This window comes from Bidens hawaiensis, unplaced genomic scaffold (genome assembly GCF_021521415.1).
Source record: "Bidens hawaiensis isolate Kalapana, Puna unplaced genomic scaffold, B.hawaiensis_p1.1 tig00018216_1, whole genome shotgun sequence".
Lineage (NCBI taxonomy): Eukaryota > Viridiplantae > Streptophyta > Magnoliopsida > Asterales > Asteraceae > Bidens > Bidens hawaiensis.
Window position 1 is genome coordinate 195,865 of NW_027492754.1, and position 20,660 is coordinate 216,524.

Here is a 20,660-nt window from a genome sequence, read left to right on the forward strand (position 1 = left end):
TAGTACTTCAAACACTTTTACAATTTTTTTAAAGATTAAAAAAAACTTCAGTGTTCAATGTAGTTCCCAATTAGTTGTAGCCAAAGTTGTTTCAAGTATAAGAGAAATTGAACATTATATTAGTTATGATATTAAAACTATAAAAGCTCATGCTGAAAATATCAAATGTTTGTGGTGTCATCCAGGAGAATTTTTTCACTGTCTTCCAATCTAGTTACTTGCACGTTTTAGTAAGTTTAATTTAAAATAAATATGACATTGTAATAGACTAGCTTTTGTCTAAAGAGAGTTGAACTAATCTGGTCATATTTATTAACCTGTTTATTTAATGATGTGAAGCAAATGAATAAAATATTGACACGTACGAGCTGATTTTTTTAAAAAAAGCTCCAAATTTTTTATTCGTTTTAGGCCACCAAAATTGTTGGGCCGCCATTGAGATTAGCTACTATATACTTAGATCGTTACACCACAAAGTGTGTGACTAGGAAGTGTAACCCGAAGGTCGTGAAGTATAGACATAATCCAGCGAAGTTCACCATAATTGTGAGCAAGGCATGATACTTAGCCTCGTATTGCATCTTGAAATATTGCGTGTAATGTTTCTTAAAACTTCAGTTGATAAGAGAATTGAGTCCAAGAAATACAAAATATCATGTAATGGATCTGTGATACATTTTTATATTAGGCCTAACATAATACTTTAGCAAATGGGTTGTGAACTTGTGACACTGAGCAGCAGCATGAAGCCCAATTTGCAGCATTATTGAATCCTGACACGTGACTCAGGCCCAAACATCACGAGTCATCCCACCATTGCCAACACAAAATATGTAGCCCATTACTAAGGGTTTTTTTTTCATTGCATGTCAAGTCACAATGACCAATTCTTTAAACTTTAACGTACCATTAGCACTATTTATGTAATTTTACAACATTAGTTTCGTGTGTTTACGTTTAGGTATTTGTCGAAACTAACGGTCTCGCTCTCCATAGAAAACAACCATAAACTATCTTATTTTGTATATAGGTTTGTGTGTGAAGTTAGGATAAGAGTTTTAATAGTAAGGGGATAGCAGGAAAGAAGATAGGAATGGGTCAAGATGAACACTTTTTATAGCTTTAACAATGACGAAAATCCGTTACCTAGACAATATAGTAAACCAACTCATATGAAAACACGTCAAATCGAGTTTCGTTATTTAATATGAAATAAGAGAATAGTAATAATATAAATGAGTGAAGAAACACTAAGTTAGATCTTATTAGATTTAACCTAATATCTCGCTCAAAAATGGATGAATATTTAAACCGACCCTCGATGGGCTCAGTTTAATATTTGGGCGAGATATTAATGGGGTGTTTGGGATTCCTTATTTTTACCTCCTTATAACTTATCAACTTTTGTAAGTTAAAAAGGTGTTTGGGTAATATGACTTTTTTAAAATTTTAAAGAAGGAAAAAAGAAGTTTTGATAAGTTAGAAAAGTATAACTCATCAAAAACTCCTTATTTAAGTCAAAAGGAGGTGTAAATAAGGAATCCCAAACATGGCCCAAGTAATGACCTGCAAAGATGGATCTCAACTTAAACCGCCCAAAGATGGAGCTCCAACGGTAATAACCTTCAAAACCAAACAGCGTGAGCTCGTTACGAAAGGGGAATAGGGGGTCTTCTTGTAACCACCCTCTAGCGTGAGAATCAGTATGATAAGTAGTGAATATGTCTGTAGGAATTGAGAGATTGGGTCCTTTTACCGTTAAACCTCATCTTGTATTTATAGCCGAAGGAGGGAGAAGGATTTGGCCAGCTGTGTCACTCAACGGAACCTTCTATTCTCACGATTGCGCATGATACTCATTTCTGATTGGTTGGACAGTCTGGTGCATAAGATTCTTTCGTCCTGGGCGGATCCTGTATTGGCATGTCCTTATTGGTCCATCGTGCGTTCGTACTATTGCCAGGATTATTGACCAGTGGCTCTCTGCCACGTGTTTATCCATGCTTTCTCATGGTGAGTCTTCCGTTGTGCTTATTATCACATAGCTGACAAGTATGTCTTCCACGTGCCTTCTCTCGGGTATACTCTTTCCGCATTACGGATGACTTATTGTTTGCATGGTGTGTCTGGTATCTTACCTCTACAATGAGTTTAAAAAAACAAATACAAATGGTGTAAAATTTATTCACATTGCTTACTAGTTTGAACCTCATGTATTATTTTATTACATTATTATTTTAATAATTTTGTTCGATCAAAACTTAATTCAGTACGTCTCATATTTATATGATTAGAAAAGACAAAAATATGTTTCGTGAATATCTTAGTGTACAAGGTGTTCAAGAAGAGAGGGCTTTGAAGGTCCATTTGTCCACCCATAACCTCCTTTAAAGAGAGCATATATTTGTTCCTGGAATATTGACACAAAAGGGTGGTATTATTGAGAAGAATGTGACCCCATTTGTCACCACTCTTATTCCATTGAAATTGAATGGTTATAATTTCTACTCTTTAAAGTATTGTAGGGTTTGATTTCTTAAATTAAATTGTTTTTTATAACTAACCAGTCCAAATATTATATTTTTTTTTAATAATAGAAATGTAACGGTACACCATGGAGAAGCAAACGCACCTGTTCAATTTATTAAACCGCAAAATCTACTTCGAATAAGCAATCAACAAGCAGAGTTTGGTTTTAAATGATAAGGGAGGCTATGGGGTGGGCGATGTGGGCATCCGGTTAGGACACTTTTCTTGGAGGCACACAAATTTTACAAAAAATTCCGATAGTATGTACATATATTTTAAAATACCTGAAATCTTATGTTTATTGCTATTTGGTATGTCATAAACTCACTTTAATACCTTGATTTTTCTAATTGTTATGTTTATTACTATAATTTTAATCACCGTTTTAAAAAAATAGTTTACATTATTTAGTTCGTGAATTCTCCGAGACGCTGCTATCAACTGTCATGTTTTAGTTTGAAGTTAAAAAGATATAGAGTTGATATGTGTTTTGTTTTCTCTTCTAATATACATTCGATCAATGTTTGGACTTTAGATATGATCATTTTTGTTTTATCAAAAGCCTTAAATTTGGAATATGTTCGACGATTTTGTTCACCTAAAAAGGACTCAGGTATCTATGTAACTAAGAGTTACGTATGAAATCTGTTTTTTCCTTTTAATAATAATAATAATAATAATAATAATAATAATAATAATTACTGAAAAAAAAGAACAATATATCTTGTTATCTTATTTTCAATTAATAATGTATATGTCGTTAGTTATATGTTGAACATTAATGTAACACCGTAATGGGATTATTTGATATTTTGAAGTATGCCCCGCCAGGCCACCATAAATTTGTCACTAGGGATGTGGATGGAAGACATGATATTTATGTGAATGGATGTCACATATCCTGAGTGGTTGATTGCTAGAGCCTATGCCCGTCCGGGATGTTTCGAGTATTTTTATCATGTTCAGTTTTCGTTGCCATTCCTAGTTTGAGATATATTATGGACTTGATTATTGGAAGATTTGTCAGTTGTTAGATTAACCATATAGTGATGGCTGGAATCCCTAGGAAAAATCCAAATTTATCTTAATCTTATTTTCCTAGTACACTCGGGTGATTCTTGAAATCATGGTCGTTTATATTAATTTCGTCCATATGTACTACAGCCATTAACTAAAACCAACATCATTTGGAATCATTTGAAAGCATAAAAAAGCTAACAAGAAGATGCTAAAACCATAAACTGATCATAACTAGTAAACATGGTTACAACTTGCCAAGCAGGCTCAATTTTGCATTAAAAGCCACGTTCTTAATCTTATCAAACAACCCTTCGTTGTGTTAGTTTTAAATTATACTAGGGTATAGCTCGTGTTACACACGAGTGAAAATACATGTCAACAAACATAATAAATTTAAACAACAAATTCATGCATAACTAAGTTATTTAATAAGTGTTACCTTAAATTTAATCTTCAGATTCCAAAGAGTTAAGAAGATAATCAAAATTTGACTCATAGTTCTTACACTCTAACAACCATTTTACATTCTCGCTAACTTCATTTTCGAAATCCAAATGTGCCATTTCTTTTCTAACATTAGCAAGATTCAAGTGATTCAAATCTCTTAAAAGAAACATAGATTCTAATATTGATTTAGGATAGTGTCCGTGTTACACGCGGTGGAACATATTTAAAACATAAAATATATGTAACATAATATAAATTTAATCAAATGCAAATGTTATACTTATAAATAAATGATATATTTCAATATTGTTCCAAATGATAGTATTTGAACTAACAATATATTTCAAACCCGTGTAATATTTAAAACGAAAGTACGAAATAATTCGTAGTAGTTGTAGAGGTTATAATATTGGATTTAAAATTAAAATAGATTGGAAGATAATTTTGAATTTCGATTTGTTAATATTAAAGTCTATAACTTATTTTTGTAAAGTTCATATAAAGGTTGAAAATTATAGTCAAATCATTATTCATTATCATTATTATAAAATAAAGTCTAAATCATATACCAAAGATGCAAACAATTACCAGAAAGTTAATTTGAATTTGTAATTTATATATATAGAATATTGTATATTGTATACAATTACCAAAGATATTTTTTATAGATATACAATATTGTATATTGTATATGGTTCTTAAGTTATTAACCTTTATAAACACAATTAGATTAAGTTGTTTAAATTATAGTCAAAATTTAAATGTATATAAAATAATATTTTAGTCAAATCATTATTATTAATATGGACCATTAATTATAAATTAATGGTTAATCATATACCAAAAATGTTTAGAATTGCTATATTCAAAGCATTAACCTCCACTGACCTTAAATATGTAAGGTGAAATTTGAGTGCATGATCAATTTTATAACTATCCATTACATATACTTATTTATGTAAGATATAATATAAATAGAAACGATAATAAAATTTTGAAATTAGAATCTTAAAACTAACAATATATTTCAAACCCGGGTAATATTTAAAACGAAAGTACGAAATAATTCGTAGTAGTTGTAGAGATTATAATATTGGATTTAAAATTGAAATAGATTGGAAGATAATTTTGAATTTCGATTTGTTAATATTAAAGTTTATAACTTATTTTTGTAAAGTTCATATAAAGGTTGAAAATTATAGTCAAATCATTATCATTATTATAAAATAAAGTCTAAATCATATATTTGAGTCAAATCATTATTATTATTATGGACCAATAATTATAAATTAATGGTTAATCATATACCAAAATTGTTTAGAATTACCATATTCAAAGCATTGACCTTAAATATGTAAGGTCAAATTTGAGTGTGTGATCAACTTTATAACTATCCATTATATATACTTATATATGGTGATCAATTTTATAACGATAATAAATTTTTTAAATTAGAATATAAATAGAAATCAAATATTTTGTTAATTATAAAAATACGGTAATATAAGTTATGTTTTAAAATATAGTCAAAATTTAAATCTATATAAAATAATATATTGTAGTTAAATCATTATTATTATTATGGACCATTATTTATAAGAAAAATCAATATTCAATATTGATGTTAATTAAAGCGTGACTGGGATAATTAAATTATTTAAATTAACATATTAATGTTAATTCGGTTATTTAAACAAATAAGGAAAGTCAAACTAAATAAATTGTATTAATGGGATAATTAAATATGTACATGATTATTCAAAAAATAAATATACATCAATATAAAAATATACATCTTATATAAGTCATTCTCAATCCGTGAAATTAGATAATATAAGTGGGACAATATCCTGAAATAATAAAATCAAATATTAATATTGATATTATGGATTATTTTAATTATAATTAATAACCGGAAAATTTTAAAGGTGTTACCGGAAAAACACCATGGTATCTCGGATTTTTTCGTAGAATTTAAATTGAAACTAGGTTGTATGACTCGTGACATTCATCTGAAATTATAAAGTAGAATTTTAATGTTTATGTTATGGAACATTTGATATTTAATTTATAACCGAAAAATTTAAATGTCTTACCGGAAAATAACAAATAATGATAATAACCATGGTATCTCCGTTTTTTATTAAGAAACTAAAATCAAATTTTTCGTAAATCAATCGGGTAAATTACCTGAAATAATAAAGTTTTGTTATAACATTGATATTATGGAATATTAGAATTATAATTTATAACCGGATAATTTAAATGTGTCTTACCGGAAAAACGAAATAATGATACTGAATATGGATGAAGCTGATTTATATATAGAACCTAGAAGAAAAACACGCATAACAAAAAAGCAGAAAAAATATTAAACTTTAAATAAATATAAAACACCCATTGTTATAGGTATAACACATAAACAATAACTTACCGGAAAAACTTACCGGAATAACGTAAATACGTAGAAATATTAGCTTCATCGCCGTTTTTTATTTAGAACCTAAATTGATTTTAAAAAAATCAGTTAACAATGAAAATAAGATAAAAAGGTTAGATCTATAATAACCGGAAGAAAATATGATGTTGCCGGAAAAAGATATAACTTTGCCGGAAAATCATATAATATTGTTGGTCATTTAAGTATAATATATAACCTTACCGGAAAACAATTAATCTCGATCTACATTACCGGAATATAGAAGATGGTGGATTGTGAAGTTAGTAAGCCGAGAGAGAGAGAGATTAAAATGATTATGATGGAAAATTCTAAGGTTTAAATAGTGTGTGAGATGACATGTGACAGAATATTAGAGCACATGAGAATGGAAACATGCTGACTGGATTGTACATGTGGACAGCCTAGAAGAAAGTCATGTGTCCACATTGTATTGCTTTAATAGTATTTAAAGATGATTCATCAAGTTCCCAAAAGCGTTATGTGAAATCCATATATTTTTTTTCACCATCTTTGTTTTTCATCCTCAATCGGTTTCTATGTCTCTCTCAAATAGTCAAATCCAACTACTAGCGGCATTTAGGCCGCTGTATATAATTACTCTACTTATATATAGTTATTTTATTTGATTCTCACGTTTAGCACGTTAGTTTAATTTGTATTGATCCAAACTCTATATTATTATTGTTAATAGTGAAAGGCTAATGGAAAATAAATTAAAAAATACACGCTTTAATACTCGATTGAATCTTAAATTCAGCAAAATACAAATATGACTTGGATGATAATTTTGGAAATATTTTAACGTAATAGTGTGCACGTTAATTTGATCAAATAGTTTTGGAGATATATTTGAAAGCAACACGTGGTCAGGATTCTGCCGACACGCTCTACCCAATCTATCATCACACACAATTGAAAAGGAATAATATAATTTTATAGTAAATAGTATATAGGTTAATAATTAATTTAGCCACGAAATATTCGCAAACAACGGAATAATAATATATTACAATAGACAAAACAGAAACACGGTAGTTCAAGGTGAGAGCACAAATAAAGATGTAGGATTTTTCTTCACAAATAATTTCTCTTTAATATGTCGTCAAAAAATACTACTAAGTTCATAATTTTATAGTTAAATCCGTCAATTTACAATTTCAAAGAATATATTTAGGGATATTGGATTTTAATAATTCAAACTTATGGTCTACTTGCTAATATTAATCCCAGTTTAAAAAAAATTCTCTACATTAATTCCAATTTGCAACCTATTGACCTCCACCAAGCATTTTTTCTTAACAAGAACTAACTCGGTTAGTGTAGGCCTAAATACGTCATTTCTTCAAGTTGAAGGGACAAATGAAAAATGTAATTAAACTTAAAAACTCACCACCACCACTACAGTCACCCCCACCACCACCACGACAATGACTACTGTGGCGCCGCCGCCATCACCTGTTTATGAAGAGTGGGTTTGAAAATTTATATAATCATTAGTATTATTTAATGTATAGTTATGAAAAAAATAAATAAATAATACATATTATATAAAGTTATAATTATATACTAGTAAGTTGCCCGCGATGCAGCGATGTATGCGCAAACGCAATCGGTGTTAGTACGTTTGTAACCTTGCAACGGAATGCGCGTAACTCGAAGGTGATATGCATTTAACGTGGCTTTGGAAGTGTTACCAATGCCAGTAAGCGTGCCACATAATGCCTATACGTGAGCAACCTGGTATGTATAAACAATGTCATTCATGTAACTGATGCTTGAACTCGCGTAACTGGTCGCGACAAGCAAGAAACAAAGATGAAATGTATAGTAATTTCAAAACCCAGCCTGTTTTAATGAACTTGTTCCGACCTGAAAACGTTTTAACTCGAAACCCATTTTGACACGAACCCTTTCGATCTAAACTCATCCCGACATGAACTAAATTAACCCTTTTTGTGTTAACATGTTCCAACCCTAACTCGCTCAAACACCATTAGCCGAACATGCCCGACCCGTTGTCGGTAATAACTGATCACGTAACATGTTAGTTTTTTAAAAATTAATAAAATAGAGCAATACTATACTAAAATTAAAGAGAACAAAATGTTCGTTTTTATGATGTAATTTTTAAGAAAAAATATTAACGTTTGAAAAAAATTACAGCTCTGAAAAAGTCGTGGGGTAGGTGGTTTATAATTAAGGGAAAATATGTAACTATTTAATATATTAACAAAACTTGATTGAAGTTGAAGGACCATTATTGTATTTTATTTGGAATATGTAAAGACTATTTTACCCCTATATTTTTAAAAATTATATACATTGTTACGTGTACTATATGCAACAAGAGTTGTACCTTCTAAAATGTAATAGGCCTCTCACTTCTATATTATATATAGTATAGATATATATAAACAATTGTAAATGTATAAAAATTGATTAATAAATAGTAAACGAGTTGAGATCGAGCTTGAAAACCACTCACGAGCCGAGTTCAAGTTTTAGAAATAGAGATAGAAGCAAGCCGAGATGCAGCTCAAGCTCTGTGGAGGTTAAATGAGTCGAGCTAGTCGAGCTCAAGCTTGGCTCGGATCATTTGCGGGCGTAGTTATTTTGCCCCAAAACTAACTGAGTTAGTCTCCATTATAAAAAGGCTCGGTGGAGGTCAATACAGTGAAAATTGGGATTAACTTGAGAAATTTCTTAAATTGAGATTATTGCCGGCCAACATACCAATGTTCAGATTATTAAAATTCAATATCCCATAAATTTATGGTTATTTTTTTACCTATTTTGTAATGGACATTTGCTAACATAAAATTTTTATAATAGAAATCTAAACTTAAGGTTTCAATCCGTAGTTATATACTTTCTCAAGTGACTTCCAAACTTTCTCTTTACATACGTAAAGTGTAGCTACCTCGTAATTCTTTTCAATCTTCATTGTACACATTTCAATCAATTTCGGGTGTTTACAAAAGGCATTAAACTTTCAAATAGTCTAGTGAAGTTCGTTGCTACGTATAAATGTTGATATGTTAAGGATTAGTCTGAAACTTATAGATTTTCAAATGGGTCAAGTTCACAACCTATAACTTAAGTGAGACCGTGGTCCCAAATTTACCACATATAATGATTACAAAGTGTTCTTTGCGAGGTTGTGTTCTTTTATGTTATTTCATGTTATAATCTAAAGTCATTTTTATATATTTATGTGATTTTAAAGTTACACAATAAATACAAAAATAAAAAAAAGTTTCAAAACTTCATTTATTTTGGTTGAAATGCTTATTATGTTGGTAGCTCAAAAGAGTATGGGAAGGCAAAACTTGAACTAAATCATATAGGTGCTCAATATAAAGGGACTTGTACATTTGTTCATACATGAGTTGTATGTTATAATACACACATTGAACTTGAACAAATTTATACATCCAAACGTCGTAAAACATAGGGTTATTGGATTTTAATAACCCAACTATCACATGTTAGTCACTTTCACTCGCAACTAACGAGTTGACCACAACTACTATATACTTTAAACTCGTTTTCTTGTGTTATTCCTCTAAATTAACCAAACACTAACATGATTAGTTATGAGGCTAAAAAATGTCATTTTGCCAAGTTAAAGAGGTAAAATAGAATTTTTATTTAACAACGGTCCGCCTACACCACCTTCCACGGTCGAAATTATACGTTATGAATTTTACAAAACATATTATATTAATATATATATATATATATATATATAGAAGGGAAAAGAAGTCATAGACATGACACGTATTATCATTATATTGGTTTTGAAATAAAATTTAAAAGATATATTGGTAAAGACGAGACAAACTATAAATACTTTTAAACCAACCAAGAGTCATGTAAATGTAAATAATGGTGCATAAAGAACAATTTGCCTGCTAAACTACTGATATTGAACCATGAACATAAAAAAGTTGTGAATTGTTGAAAGTTTTAAACATGCATAAAATTGTTCAATTAACTAATGATATTAATTAAAAATGATGTGTGGAGAAATAAAGTGTTTACACAATCACATTTACACTGCAAGTTATTATCTACAAGTGGCCCATGTGGCACCGAGACACGTATTTAACGCGTGATGTACACCTCCTCAAATTTTATTTTTATTTTTATTTTATTAAAACGTTACCAATGATATTCCGCCACTCGTCTTACTCGATAAATACAAAGTCATGTGAATATCCTAAGTGACGTGCTATCCACGCGACCTTTTAGGAGAGTGAGAGATTGTAGTCGGTTAACAGTATGGTGTAGCCGTTGAGACACAGTGAGATAAAAACGTTAAATGTCATAAACCTTTGTATTAATTAAAATTATTTCTGATGTATTTGCAATTTAAGGCTTATAGTTACATAAAAGCTAGTATATTAACCTTTCTTGTATTTTGCTATTTTAGTATCCATTTGATGAGGAAGAACATGTTTACTTTTGGCCTTCAACTATCACCACTTTAGCAAAGTCTGTTTTATTCATAAGTCATTTTTCTTGAATAGCATTAATCATGTTTGGACGATATTAGATAGTTGACTAAGTTGCTTACTAATTCTTTCATACTCAACACAATAGCATGTTTTGACCAAATTTTCATAAAAAGATACTATCTGTTTTAATCAAACTATTTAGTTACCTTGCATATGTCGAATTTCATATTATAACTGATTTAGGTTTTACAAAACAACCCATTAATGAACAACAGTAGGAAAAAACATACATTAATTTTTGTTATTCCAACTCGTTCTATTTAACTTACATCCATATAGTTTTCAGCACTTACCGTTACTTAATTTTAGTTGGTTTATGTAACATTATTATGAACATTGTAAATGATTTTTAATCATAGAGGAGAGCTCGGTCCTCTTTCAAAGCTAGCTTGTAGTCTGACCAATATGATCCATATCAATGCTCAATTATATCGTTATTTACTTCACTCTTTACCCTTTTTTTTCTTTCAATTTCACATAAGCTTGAGTCATTATTACATAAAACTTGAAGTACAAGTAGAATAAAATCATTTACGTTGGCAACATATGGCCAACGTTGTTAAGCGTTATTTATGCTATAGATTTATGACTAAAAATAGACTTAGGGGCATTTAGATCTGAACGAGCCTATTTCCCTTTCAACAAAAAAACCCACTAATTGAATTAGAGATTCAAATATCCATTGATCAAAGACATTTTTTAAATGAGCCAAACACTCTTATATCTATTAGAATCAAATGTGCACGTTTGATTATCTGAATGGTCCTGTTAAGTGCCAAACAAACAGCCTCTTAGTGAAAATGGTATAGTAATCTAGACATGTCATTTTTACAAACTTAATTCTTTCTCTCATTTTTTTCTAATTCAATTAGTGATGTACGTTGATGAACAAATATTCAATGATATAAAAACTAAATACTCAAATATTTCTATCACTATATCTATACAATATACAATTAAGCATGAAAAATACTCCCGATTAGGGCTGTGCAATGGTTCAAAACCACGAGAGCCGAACCGGAACCGAAAATGAGTGAAAAATATAACCGGAACCGGAACCTATTAGTAAGCCGGTTCGGTTCTAGAACCGCTAAAGCTGGTTCTCGCTAACCGGTTCTGGCTAGAACCGGTTCGATCATTTATTTATCAAATGAGTTATGCAAACTTTGCGAATTGCAAAACAAGTTTATACAATTGCATGTCTTCTTTCACGGTAAAACTAATTTAGATTACAACATGAACATCTGTTATATTTTTTATTAAAACCTAAGTGTTCAAGTTAAATAAATCATTAGCAACGATAGATTAATGAAAGATCATATCATTTTATATTAAATTACCTTTATAGCTTAAATCAAAATTGATCATGGTTGCTAGTTCTTGAACGTAAAGAAAGAAGATTTTGAATTAAAAAATGATTGAACGGATGCCGGTTAATAAGTTACTCTATAAAAAATGGGGATTGGTAAATTTATTTAAAACGTTTTGAATATTCCGGTTCTTCGGTTCCGAGTCTAGAACCGTTGGTTTTACCCGGAACCGAACCGGGAATTGTTTAATGCAAATTTTGATAACCGAGAACCAAACCGGTACACACATTAGCGGTTCTGAGGCACCGGTTCGGTTCCGGTTCCTCGATTCTAACGGTTCCAAACCGTTTTTTGCTCACCCTTACTCCCGATAACTAAAATCTCATCATGATCATGCATACAAGACCTAACTACTTAGATCTTAGAAGTAGTAATGCTTACATCAAAACAAAATGTAATATATCTATTCAAACTTACTATACGTCTTTGTTTTTTCACCCCATTATCATCTTCATATTCTTATGCTAGTTTTTATAGTCCGATCACATATCAACTCACACAAGATCATAAAGATATATCTACCTAAACATACATCAACATTTGAAACTTAATATATATATATATATATATAAAAATGAAGTTAAACATTCACTTCTCGCACTTCTGGCTGTAAAAAAACTTCTGAAATGATCCAATACCCCCCCTCTATATATATATAAGGTTATAAAGTCAACATTTTATTTGAATTCTTCTTAAAAGAAATTAACAGATTAACCAAAACTTTTCATTCATTCTCTTAGGCTAGTTGTAGTGGGCGATAAATGGGGACGAAAAGGGGCAACAAAAGTTGGAACACCGCCCCCAGGCGATATTCGGGCGATTGGGGGGGGGTTTGTTTTTGTCGCATGTTGTTGTTGCTATAATATTATTATAATAGGTTGTGTGTGTAATATATACACATATATATATACATAGGGATACAACACCATTACACCCCCAAAATAAAAACTCAGTCTTTGCTGACTGAACGACACATGACACAAATCATCCCATTTTGCAGTCTCTCCACTACACATAGCCTTACTATCCTCCTTAGACTATCCAGGTTTAACTAAAAAAATACATTATGCCTTTAACACGCTTGTCGTGGTTTAACTAAAAAAACAATAAAACAAAAAAACTTAAAAACGTGTGATTTGGCTGGTTTGGGGTGGACCCCATCTCATTAATATGGATTCAGGCGTTAATGAGATGGTACCGGTGGGTTTAACGCCGAGCTTTCACAAGCTCATTTTGGTGTTCGGTAAAACTAAAAAAACAATAAAACAAAAAAAACTTAAAAACGTGTGATTTGGCTGGTTTGGGGTGGACCCCATCTCATTAATATGGATTCAGGCGTTAATGAGATGGTACCGGTGGGTTTAACGCCGAGCTTTCACAAGCTCGTTTTGGTGTTCGGTAATGACATGGCTACGGCGCTTGTTGGTTTAACACCCACTATGAGTAAGCGTTGAAGAAGCTTGAGCACAAACATTGTAATACTAATAACTTTATAAGGGTGTTAAATAAAACTATCCCAAACAACAAGGGCATATAAACAACCACAACTACATACACCGATATAACGTTATAATTGCCTTGTGCATTTATTTCTGTAGAAGATTAATATTAATATTAATTAATAAATAAAACGTAAGCATCATAATTCGTTCATACAATACACCTTCTTTATCTACTGTCTATTTCTTCCTTTTCGTCTCTTTCAGTTCATCCAAATATCTTTACTTTACTCATGATATTGAAGTGTCACAAATAATCAATCAATTTTAGTTATTTCATTTTCATATTAATCATATTCTCTGCTAAAAAATACCAGGAATGTTCTTTCTACCTTTAGTTCAACTCTGAAGCAATTTAGGGTTTGTTTTCATCAGGGTACGCTTCTTAAAAAGGTAAAGTTTTGTTTTTTTTTATCTTGATATGGGATTTAGTTTTATTTAAAAAAAAATAATCTTTTTGTTGAAATTTGGTTGAATCAGTCTATAACAAGAGACCCCTTGAGTTTATTTTATGTGTTTCTTGAATTCTTTAATATTTCTCAAGAATTGAAACTTTCTTTTCAAATCTTGAAAGCATAAAGTTGGGATTTTTATATTATTTTTTTGCTGGCCTCTTTGATTTCCAGCAAAGATTCAAGATTTAGGTTAACCCCTTTTCATATTAACAAGATTTGTTAATAATTGATCAAGAAGTTGATGATACATGGTTTTCTTGAACAGGAGATCTGAAGAAAGATGGCAACTTTAGGGGATATTGGGGTTGCAGCAGCTCTTAATATTATTACTGCTTTGATTTTCTTGATAGCTTTTGCTATTTTGAGGCTGCAGCATTTTAATGATAGAGTTTATTTCCCTAAATGGTATCTTAAGGGTTTAAGGACAAGCCCTGCAACATCTGGTGCATTCGCAGGCAAGTTTGTGAATTTGGATTACCGGTCGTATCTGAGGGCTTGGGGTTGCAGCAGCTCTTAATATTATTGGGGTTGCAGCAGCTCTTAATATTATTACTGCTTTGATTTTCTTGATAGCTTTTGCTATTTTGAGGCTGCAGCCTTTTAATGATAGAGTTTATTTCCCTAAATGGTATCTTAAGGGTTTAAGGACAAGCCCTGCAACATCTGGTGCATTCGCAGGCAAGTTTGTGAATTTGGATTACCGGTCGTATCTGAGGTTTCTTAATTGGATGCCGGAAGCGTTAAAGATGCCGGAACCGGAGCTTATTGATCATGCGGGGTTGGATTCCGCGGTTTACTTGAGGATTTACTTGCTAGGGTATGCTCCTTTGCTCATGTTTATTTATTTATTTTAAAGTTTTTCAGGTATTGTGATATGTTTTATGTATTTTTAAGTTTATAAGCTTGATGAAGCATAATGCTAGCAAGTTTTAGATTTTTTGGTGGTGAATGGTGATGTTCTTATGATTAAACTTTAGGGGGGGGGGGGGTGGTTCACCATTGTGTTTAATCGGAATTTGAATGAACTGGAATTAGTGTGTGTGAAATGAGTTGGGAGTTTGATGGAATTAGAATATGTCAAAAAGGAATTCTAATTTGTGATGTGTTTAGTTGATAAAGTATGTGGTTTTGAGTTGATTGATTGTTAAAAATTGACTTATCAAATGACACTTTGTGTTCACATAATGTGACTGCATTTTGCTTTGATGACTGCTACCATCTTTTGTCAATGTTTTTGAATTTTGCCAAATAATTATGTATTTATCTATTAAAATGGTTCCAATAAACATAGCTTTAAGGGCTATGGTTAACCAATTTACATGAAGTTATATTTATAAGAATTAGTATATTGAATCATAAACAACCAACAACCACAAACATCTCAAAAGTGATTACTCATCACTCATGATGTTAGGGTTTAACCATCTACAACTAACCATCTAACATTACTAAGAATGTTATAAGTATATGCATACGCTTTGAGTGATGTTTGACCCATTTTAACCTATTTGATGAACTTGAATAAAGGACAACCCGAATTTCATTTTTGAGTGATTAAAGGCACGTGTAAGGTGATTGCGTGCTAAATGAAAGATTATCCTGTTATCGTATCATATTATTCAATTTTTTAGTTCTGATATATGCAGGTTAAAAATATTTATTCCTATACTCTTCCTCACTTGGGCCATTTTGGTGCCCGTTAACTGGACAGACGACTGGCTCAAGCGCTCAAACGCAAATTACAGTAATATCGATAAGCTTTCTATATCAAACATTCCGCAAAGCTCTCACAGGCATGTTAACTAACACATGCACATGTCATATTCTTTTGCCTTCTTTTACTATTTATTTAATTTGAGTTCATGATTGTATGACTGCAGGTTTTATGCACATGTGGTAATGGCATATGCTGTCACATTTTGGACCTGTTTTGCTTTGAAGAAGGAATACGAGACGGTTACAAAGATGCGCTTACATTTTCTTCAATCAGAAAAACGCCGCCCTGATCAATTTTCAGTAAGTTTAATCAACTCATCAAGACCATACATACAGACAATATTATTATTACTTCAATATTATTCTTGTTTTATTTTACAGGTTCTTGTGAAGAATGTGCCACCAGACGCTGATGAATCCGTCAGTGAGGCTGTGGAGCATTTCTTTCTGGTCAACCATCCCGATCACTATCTAACTCATCAGGTACGAAATATAAAAAAAAGTAAATGCAACGATGTATTGACTATTTGGTCAACTGTCAAGATCTGTTGATAATATTTGATCATAAACGTGCATATAATAATTTGCACCGTCATTTTATCTATTTTCATGTCAATAATTTGTAGGTTGTGCTAAATGCAAACAAGCTTGCAAAACTGGTTGAAGAGAAGAAAAGTAAGCAAAACTGGCTTGTTTATTACCAGAATAAGTATGAAAGAAATCAATCAAAACGACCCGTTATGAAGGTATACTTTTAGACCCTATATACATATATTTGTTTATATAGGTTTTTTTTATTTATTTGTTGAATTTTCTTTTTGCAGACCGGGTTTCTTGGACTTTGGGGAGAGAAAGTGGATGCTATTCAATATCACATAACCGAAATTGAGAAACTCTCAAATGAAGTAATTAGTAACATCATCTTTTTGAACTTTGATTAAAGTCGGATTCGTTATAAAAACTGAAACATTTTTTGGCCAATTTGTAATACAGATAGCTGAAGAAAAAGAGAATGTTAAAAACAGCCTGAAAGCGACAATGCCTGCTGCATTTGTATCGTTTAAAACTCGTTGGGGAGCTGCGGTTTGTGCACAAACACAACAGGCTAGAAACCCGACCTTGTGGTTGACCGAGTGGGCCCCGGAACCGCGAGACGTTTACTGGAAAAATTTGGCGATTCCTTACGTTTCATTGACTGTTAGAAGGCTTTTAATGTCGGTTGCCTTTTTCTTTTTGACCTTCTTTTTCATAATTCCCGTTGCGTTTGTGCAATCACTTGCAAACATTGAAGGTTTGGAGAAACAAGCATCTTTTCGTAAGCCTATAATTGAAGTGTGAGTTCTATTTATTATTTGTTTATTTTTATTTTATTATTTAAGGTTTGGTAAGTTCGGCTCGTTTAGCTGGGCTGTTGGCTCGTCTAATATGAAGACTGAATTTTTATATTTTAAATTTATTATCTATAAGTATAACCTGGATTACAATATATACATATATATATATATATATATATATATATATATATATATATATAATATAAGTTTTGTAGGTTATACTTGTGCATTATATATGTATATGTCAATGTGAGTATAAATTCAATTTAACGAGCTAGCTTAAGCTTTTTACGAGCCGAGTCCGGGATCAACATTTCAACTTGGTAAGATAAATGAGGCAAGCCGGATCGGCTACGTTTGCATCCATAGAGCCAAATAAGAAATTAGCATAAAAGGAAACAGGTTTAAAGTCGTCCAAAGTATATTTATAATGCATATAACCTTTTCTAAACTGATTTATTAAAAAAAAGATTATTTTGTGACAACATACTTTGTGACAACATACTTATGCTATAAGATTATTAGCATAAGAGAATTTAGAAATTGGGCAAAAAATACCTGTTTCGACCAGTTCAAAAATAACCCGTTTTGAGCCAACGCTTTTGACACGTTACCACCTCAAACAATAATATGTGTTATGTTTTATTATGTTTATATCTTATATTTATTGTTGATAACAATATTATGCAGAAAACCTATCAAAGCATTTATCCAAGGTTTTCTACCTGGGATTGCTTTAAAGATCTTTCTAATCCTTCTACCAACAATATTAATGACAATGTCAAAATTTGAGGGACTCTTGAATATTTCAAAACTAGAACGAAGATCCGCATCAAGATATTATCTTTTCAACTTCTTCAATGTGTTTTTAGCAAGTGTAGTTACCGGGACCGTGTTGGAACAACTACATACATTTCTGAAGAAATCCGTAAGCGAGTATGTTTTTAATTTTTATCAACAAAACTTGTTCTTTAATTAACGTCATATTCTTATCTTGATCATGTGTTAATTTTTGGTTTTTTTTATGTCAGTCTTCCCGCGATAATTGGAGTGGCTATACCAATGAAAGCAACTTTTTTTATAACATATATTATGGTTGATGGTTGGAGTGGTACGGCCGGAGAGATTTTGAGGTTAAAACCGTTAATAATTTATCATTTGAAGAATTTTTTCTTGGTTAAAACTGAGAAAGACAGAGAAGAAGCTATGGATCCAGGAAGCATTGGTTTTAATACGGGCGAACCGCAAATACAGTTATATTTTTTGATTGGGCTTATATATGCTGTGGTGACCCCACTTTTGACCCCTTTTATCCTGGTGTTCTTCGCACTAGCGTACGTTGTTTATCGTCATCAGGTAAAAGTAAAGCCTTTTTGACTTCTTTTTGTGCAGTTTGATGTAGAAATGACCCCTCTTTTTTGTTGAATGCAGATTATAAACTTTTACAATCAAGAATACGAAAGCAGCGCGGCATTTTGGCCTGATGTTCATGGACGTATAGTCGGGGCACTTGTAATATCACAGTTACTTTTAATGGGATTATTGGGCACCAAAGCTGCTGCTTCCTCAACTCCATTTCTTCTCGCACTTCCGGTTTTGACTATTGGTTTCCATATGTACTGTAAGGGTCGCTTTGAGCCTGCTTTTACCAAATACCCGTTACAGGTACCCGTTTTTCTTTAACAATGGTTATACCACTATACAAACACCATTGGTATGCTATCCAAACAATGGTTATTATCAATTGGGCTTGAAAATTTCGGGCCGAAAGCTAAATGTCCAAAAATAATAAACTTGGGCTTGAAATTTTTGGCCTAATTTTATTTTGTTGACTAAAGATTAACTGGTTATTACACATTTGGACCTAAAGTTTCTGTGTTACACGATTTACTAATTTCTTGTAAATTACTTAGATTGTTTTTTTTGTTCGGTTTAGTTGACGCAAAACCAAAACCGAATCGAAAAACAGTTTTAAATAAAAAGATAAAACCACCACATCAGTTTTTATTGGGTTTGGTTATTTTGATTTGGTTACTCCGGTTTCGTGCAAACTCGTCCTATGATAGGGCGATCAGTGGTCAAATGGATCAGTTTGATAGTCATACGGATGGTAGGGTGAAAAAGAGGTCATACGGGCCGGTTCGTATGCATGATTTGTTGACTGGCAAAGAAATGACTCCTTTTTTTTTTCTTCCCATCACACGGGCCCGTATGACACTATATGGCTCATATGATATATGACAAGCAAACTAATATACACTTTTTGGTTTCGAAAATGTCCAGGAAGCGATGATGAAAGACACTCTAGAAAGAGCAAGAGAGCCGAATCTAAACCTAAAAGGGTACCTCGAAAACGCATACCTTCCTCCTATCTTCAAGGAAGCAGATCTGACTCAGAAGACGACGACGACGATGAAGTTAGTGACAAAAAGTGGGCCAAGGATAACGTGCTGGTCCCCACCAAGAGACAGTCGCGTAAGAGCACGCCCGTCCCTAGCAAAATGAGCAATGGTTCATCACCAAACCTGCTTGATGTCCAAGATAAGGATAAACCATAAGTTTGGATGGAGGGTAATGCTGTAAATTAAGCAGATGTTATGTTATGTTATGTCTTTTTTTAGGTGTCTTTAAGTGCATTGGTGGATTGTAGAGGTTTTGAGTTGCATATATATATATAAGAGAGGTAAAGGGATGTTGTATGTGTTTTATCAGCTTTTGAAATGCTTGTAAATCCACTAAAAATAGCCTTTACTTGTCTAAGCTGTTATGTTTTGATTTGTCCACCTGCTTCATTACAAGTTTCTTATGAAATATATATATGGTTTTGTTACGTGATAAATAATAGTAAAAGGGGATTAGTTGTAACTGTAGTTAATTTGAAACCGTAACTTGCAACTGTTACTCGTTCATGAAACACTTCTTTTTATATTATTTCGGAAACCCAATAACTTAATCGTATGGATATGTAGAATACATGATTTCCAATCGTAGCAAGAAAAGGAGGGAAACATATACTAAATTTAAAGTGAAGTGAGTAAACAAAAATCCATACTTGATCTATAGATACTTATAGAATTATAAAGCCTTTAAAGTGAAGTGAGTAAACAAAAATCCATACTTGATTTCATAGATACTTATAGAATTATAAAGCCATATTCGATGAAAGTGGTACGTATGCCTTAGAGGGAGACCTTTCACCTTTCGAATACCTTTCGAGATCCACCTTACAATATGGGTAAAAATAGTCAAAATAAGTTATTTTAGCTATTATAAAAAAAAATTGATTGTTGAACCTTATTCACTGGTGAC

The 20,660-nt window shown here is 31.7% G+C and overlaps 1 long non-coding RNA gene and 1 pseudogene across 2 annotated transcripts; one reads left to right on the forward strand and one right to left on the reverse strand.

The window, feature by feature from the left end:
- Window positions 1–14,137: 14,137 nt before the first annotated feature.
- LOC143555624 (uncharacterized) lies at window positions 14,138–14,686 on the reverse strand. The gene is made up of 2 exons (XR_013139235.1): window positions 14,565–14,686; window positions 14,138–14,227 (listed from the first exon to the last, which is right to left on the reverse strand). It is a non-coding gene; the product is annotated as an uncharacterized LOC143555624 (long non-coding RNA).
- Window positions 14,687–14,828: 142 nt separating this feature from the next.
- LOC143555623 (hyperosmolality-gated Ca2+ permeable channel 1.2-like) lies at window positions 14,829–20,148 on the forward strand (annotated as a pseudogene). The gene is made up of 11 exons (XR_013139234.1): window positions 14,829–15,118; window positions 15,948–16,094; window positions 16,182–16,317; window positions 16,399–16,500; window positions 16,644–16,763; window positions 16,842–16,922; window positions 17,011–17,351; window positions 18,042–18,287; window positions 18,383–18,707; window positions 18,783–19,016; window positions 19,635–20,148. The product of XR_013139234.1 is annotated as a hyperosmolality-gated Ca2+ permeable channel 1.2-like (transcript).
- The last annotated feature ends 512 nt before the right edge of the window (window positions 20,149–20,660 follow it).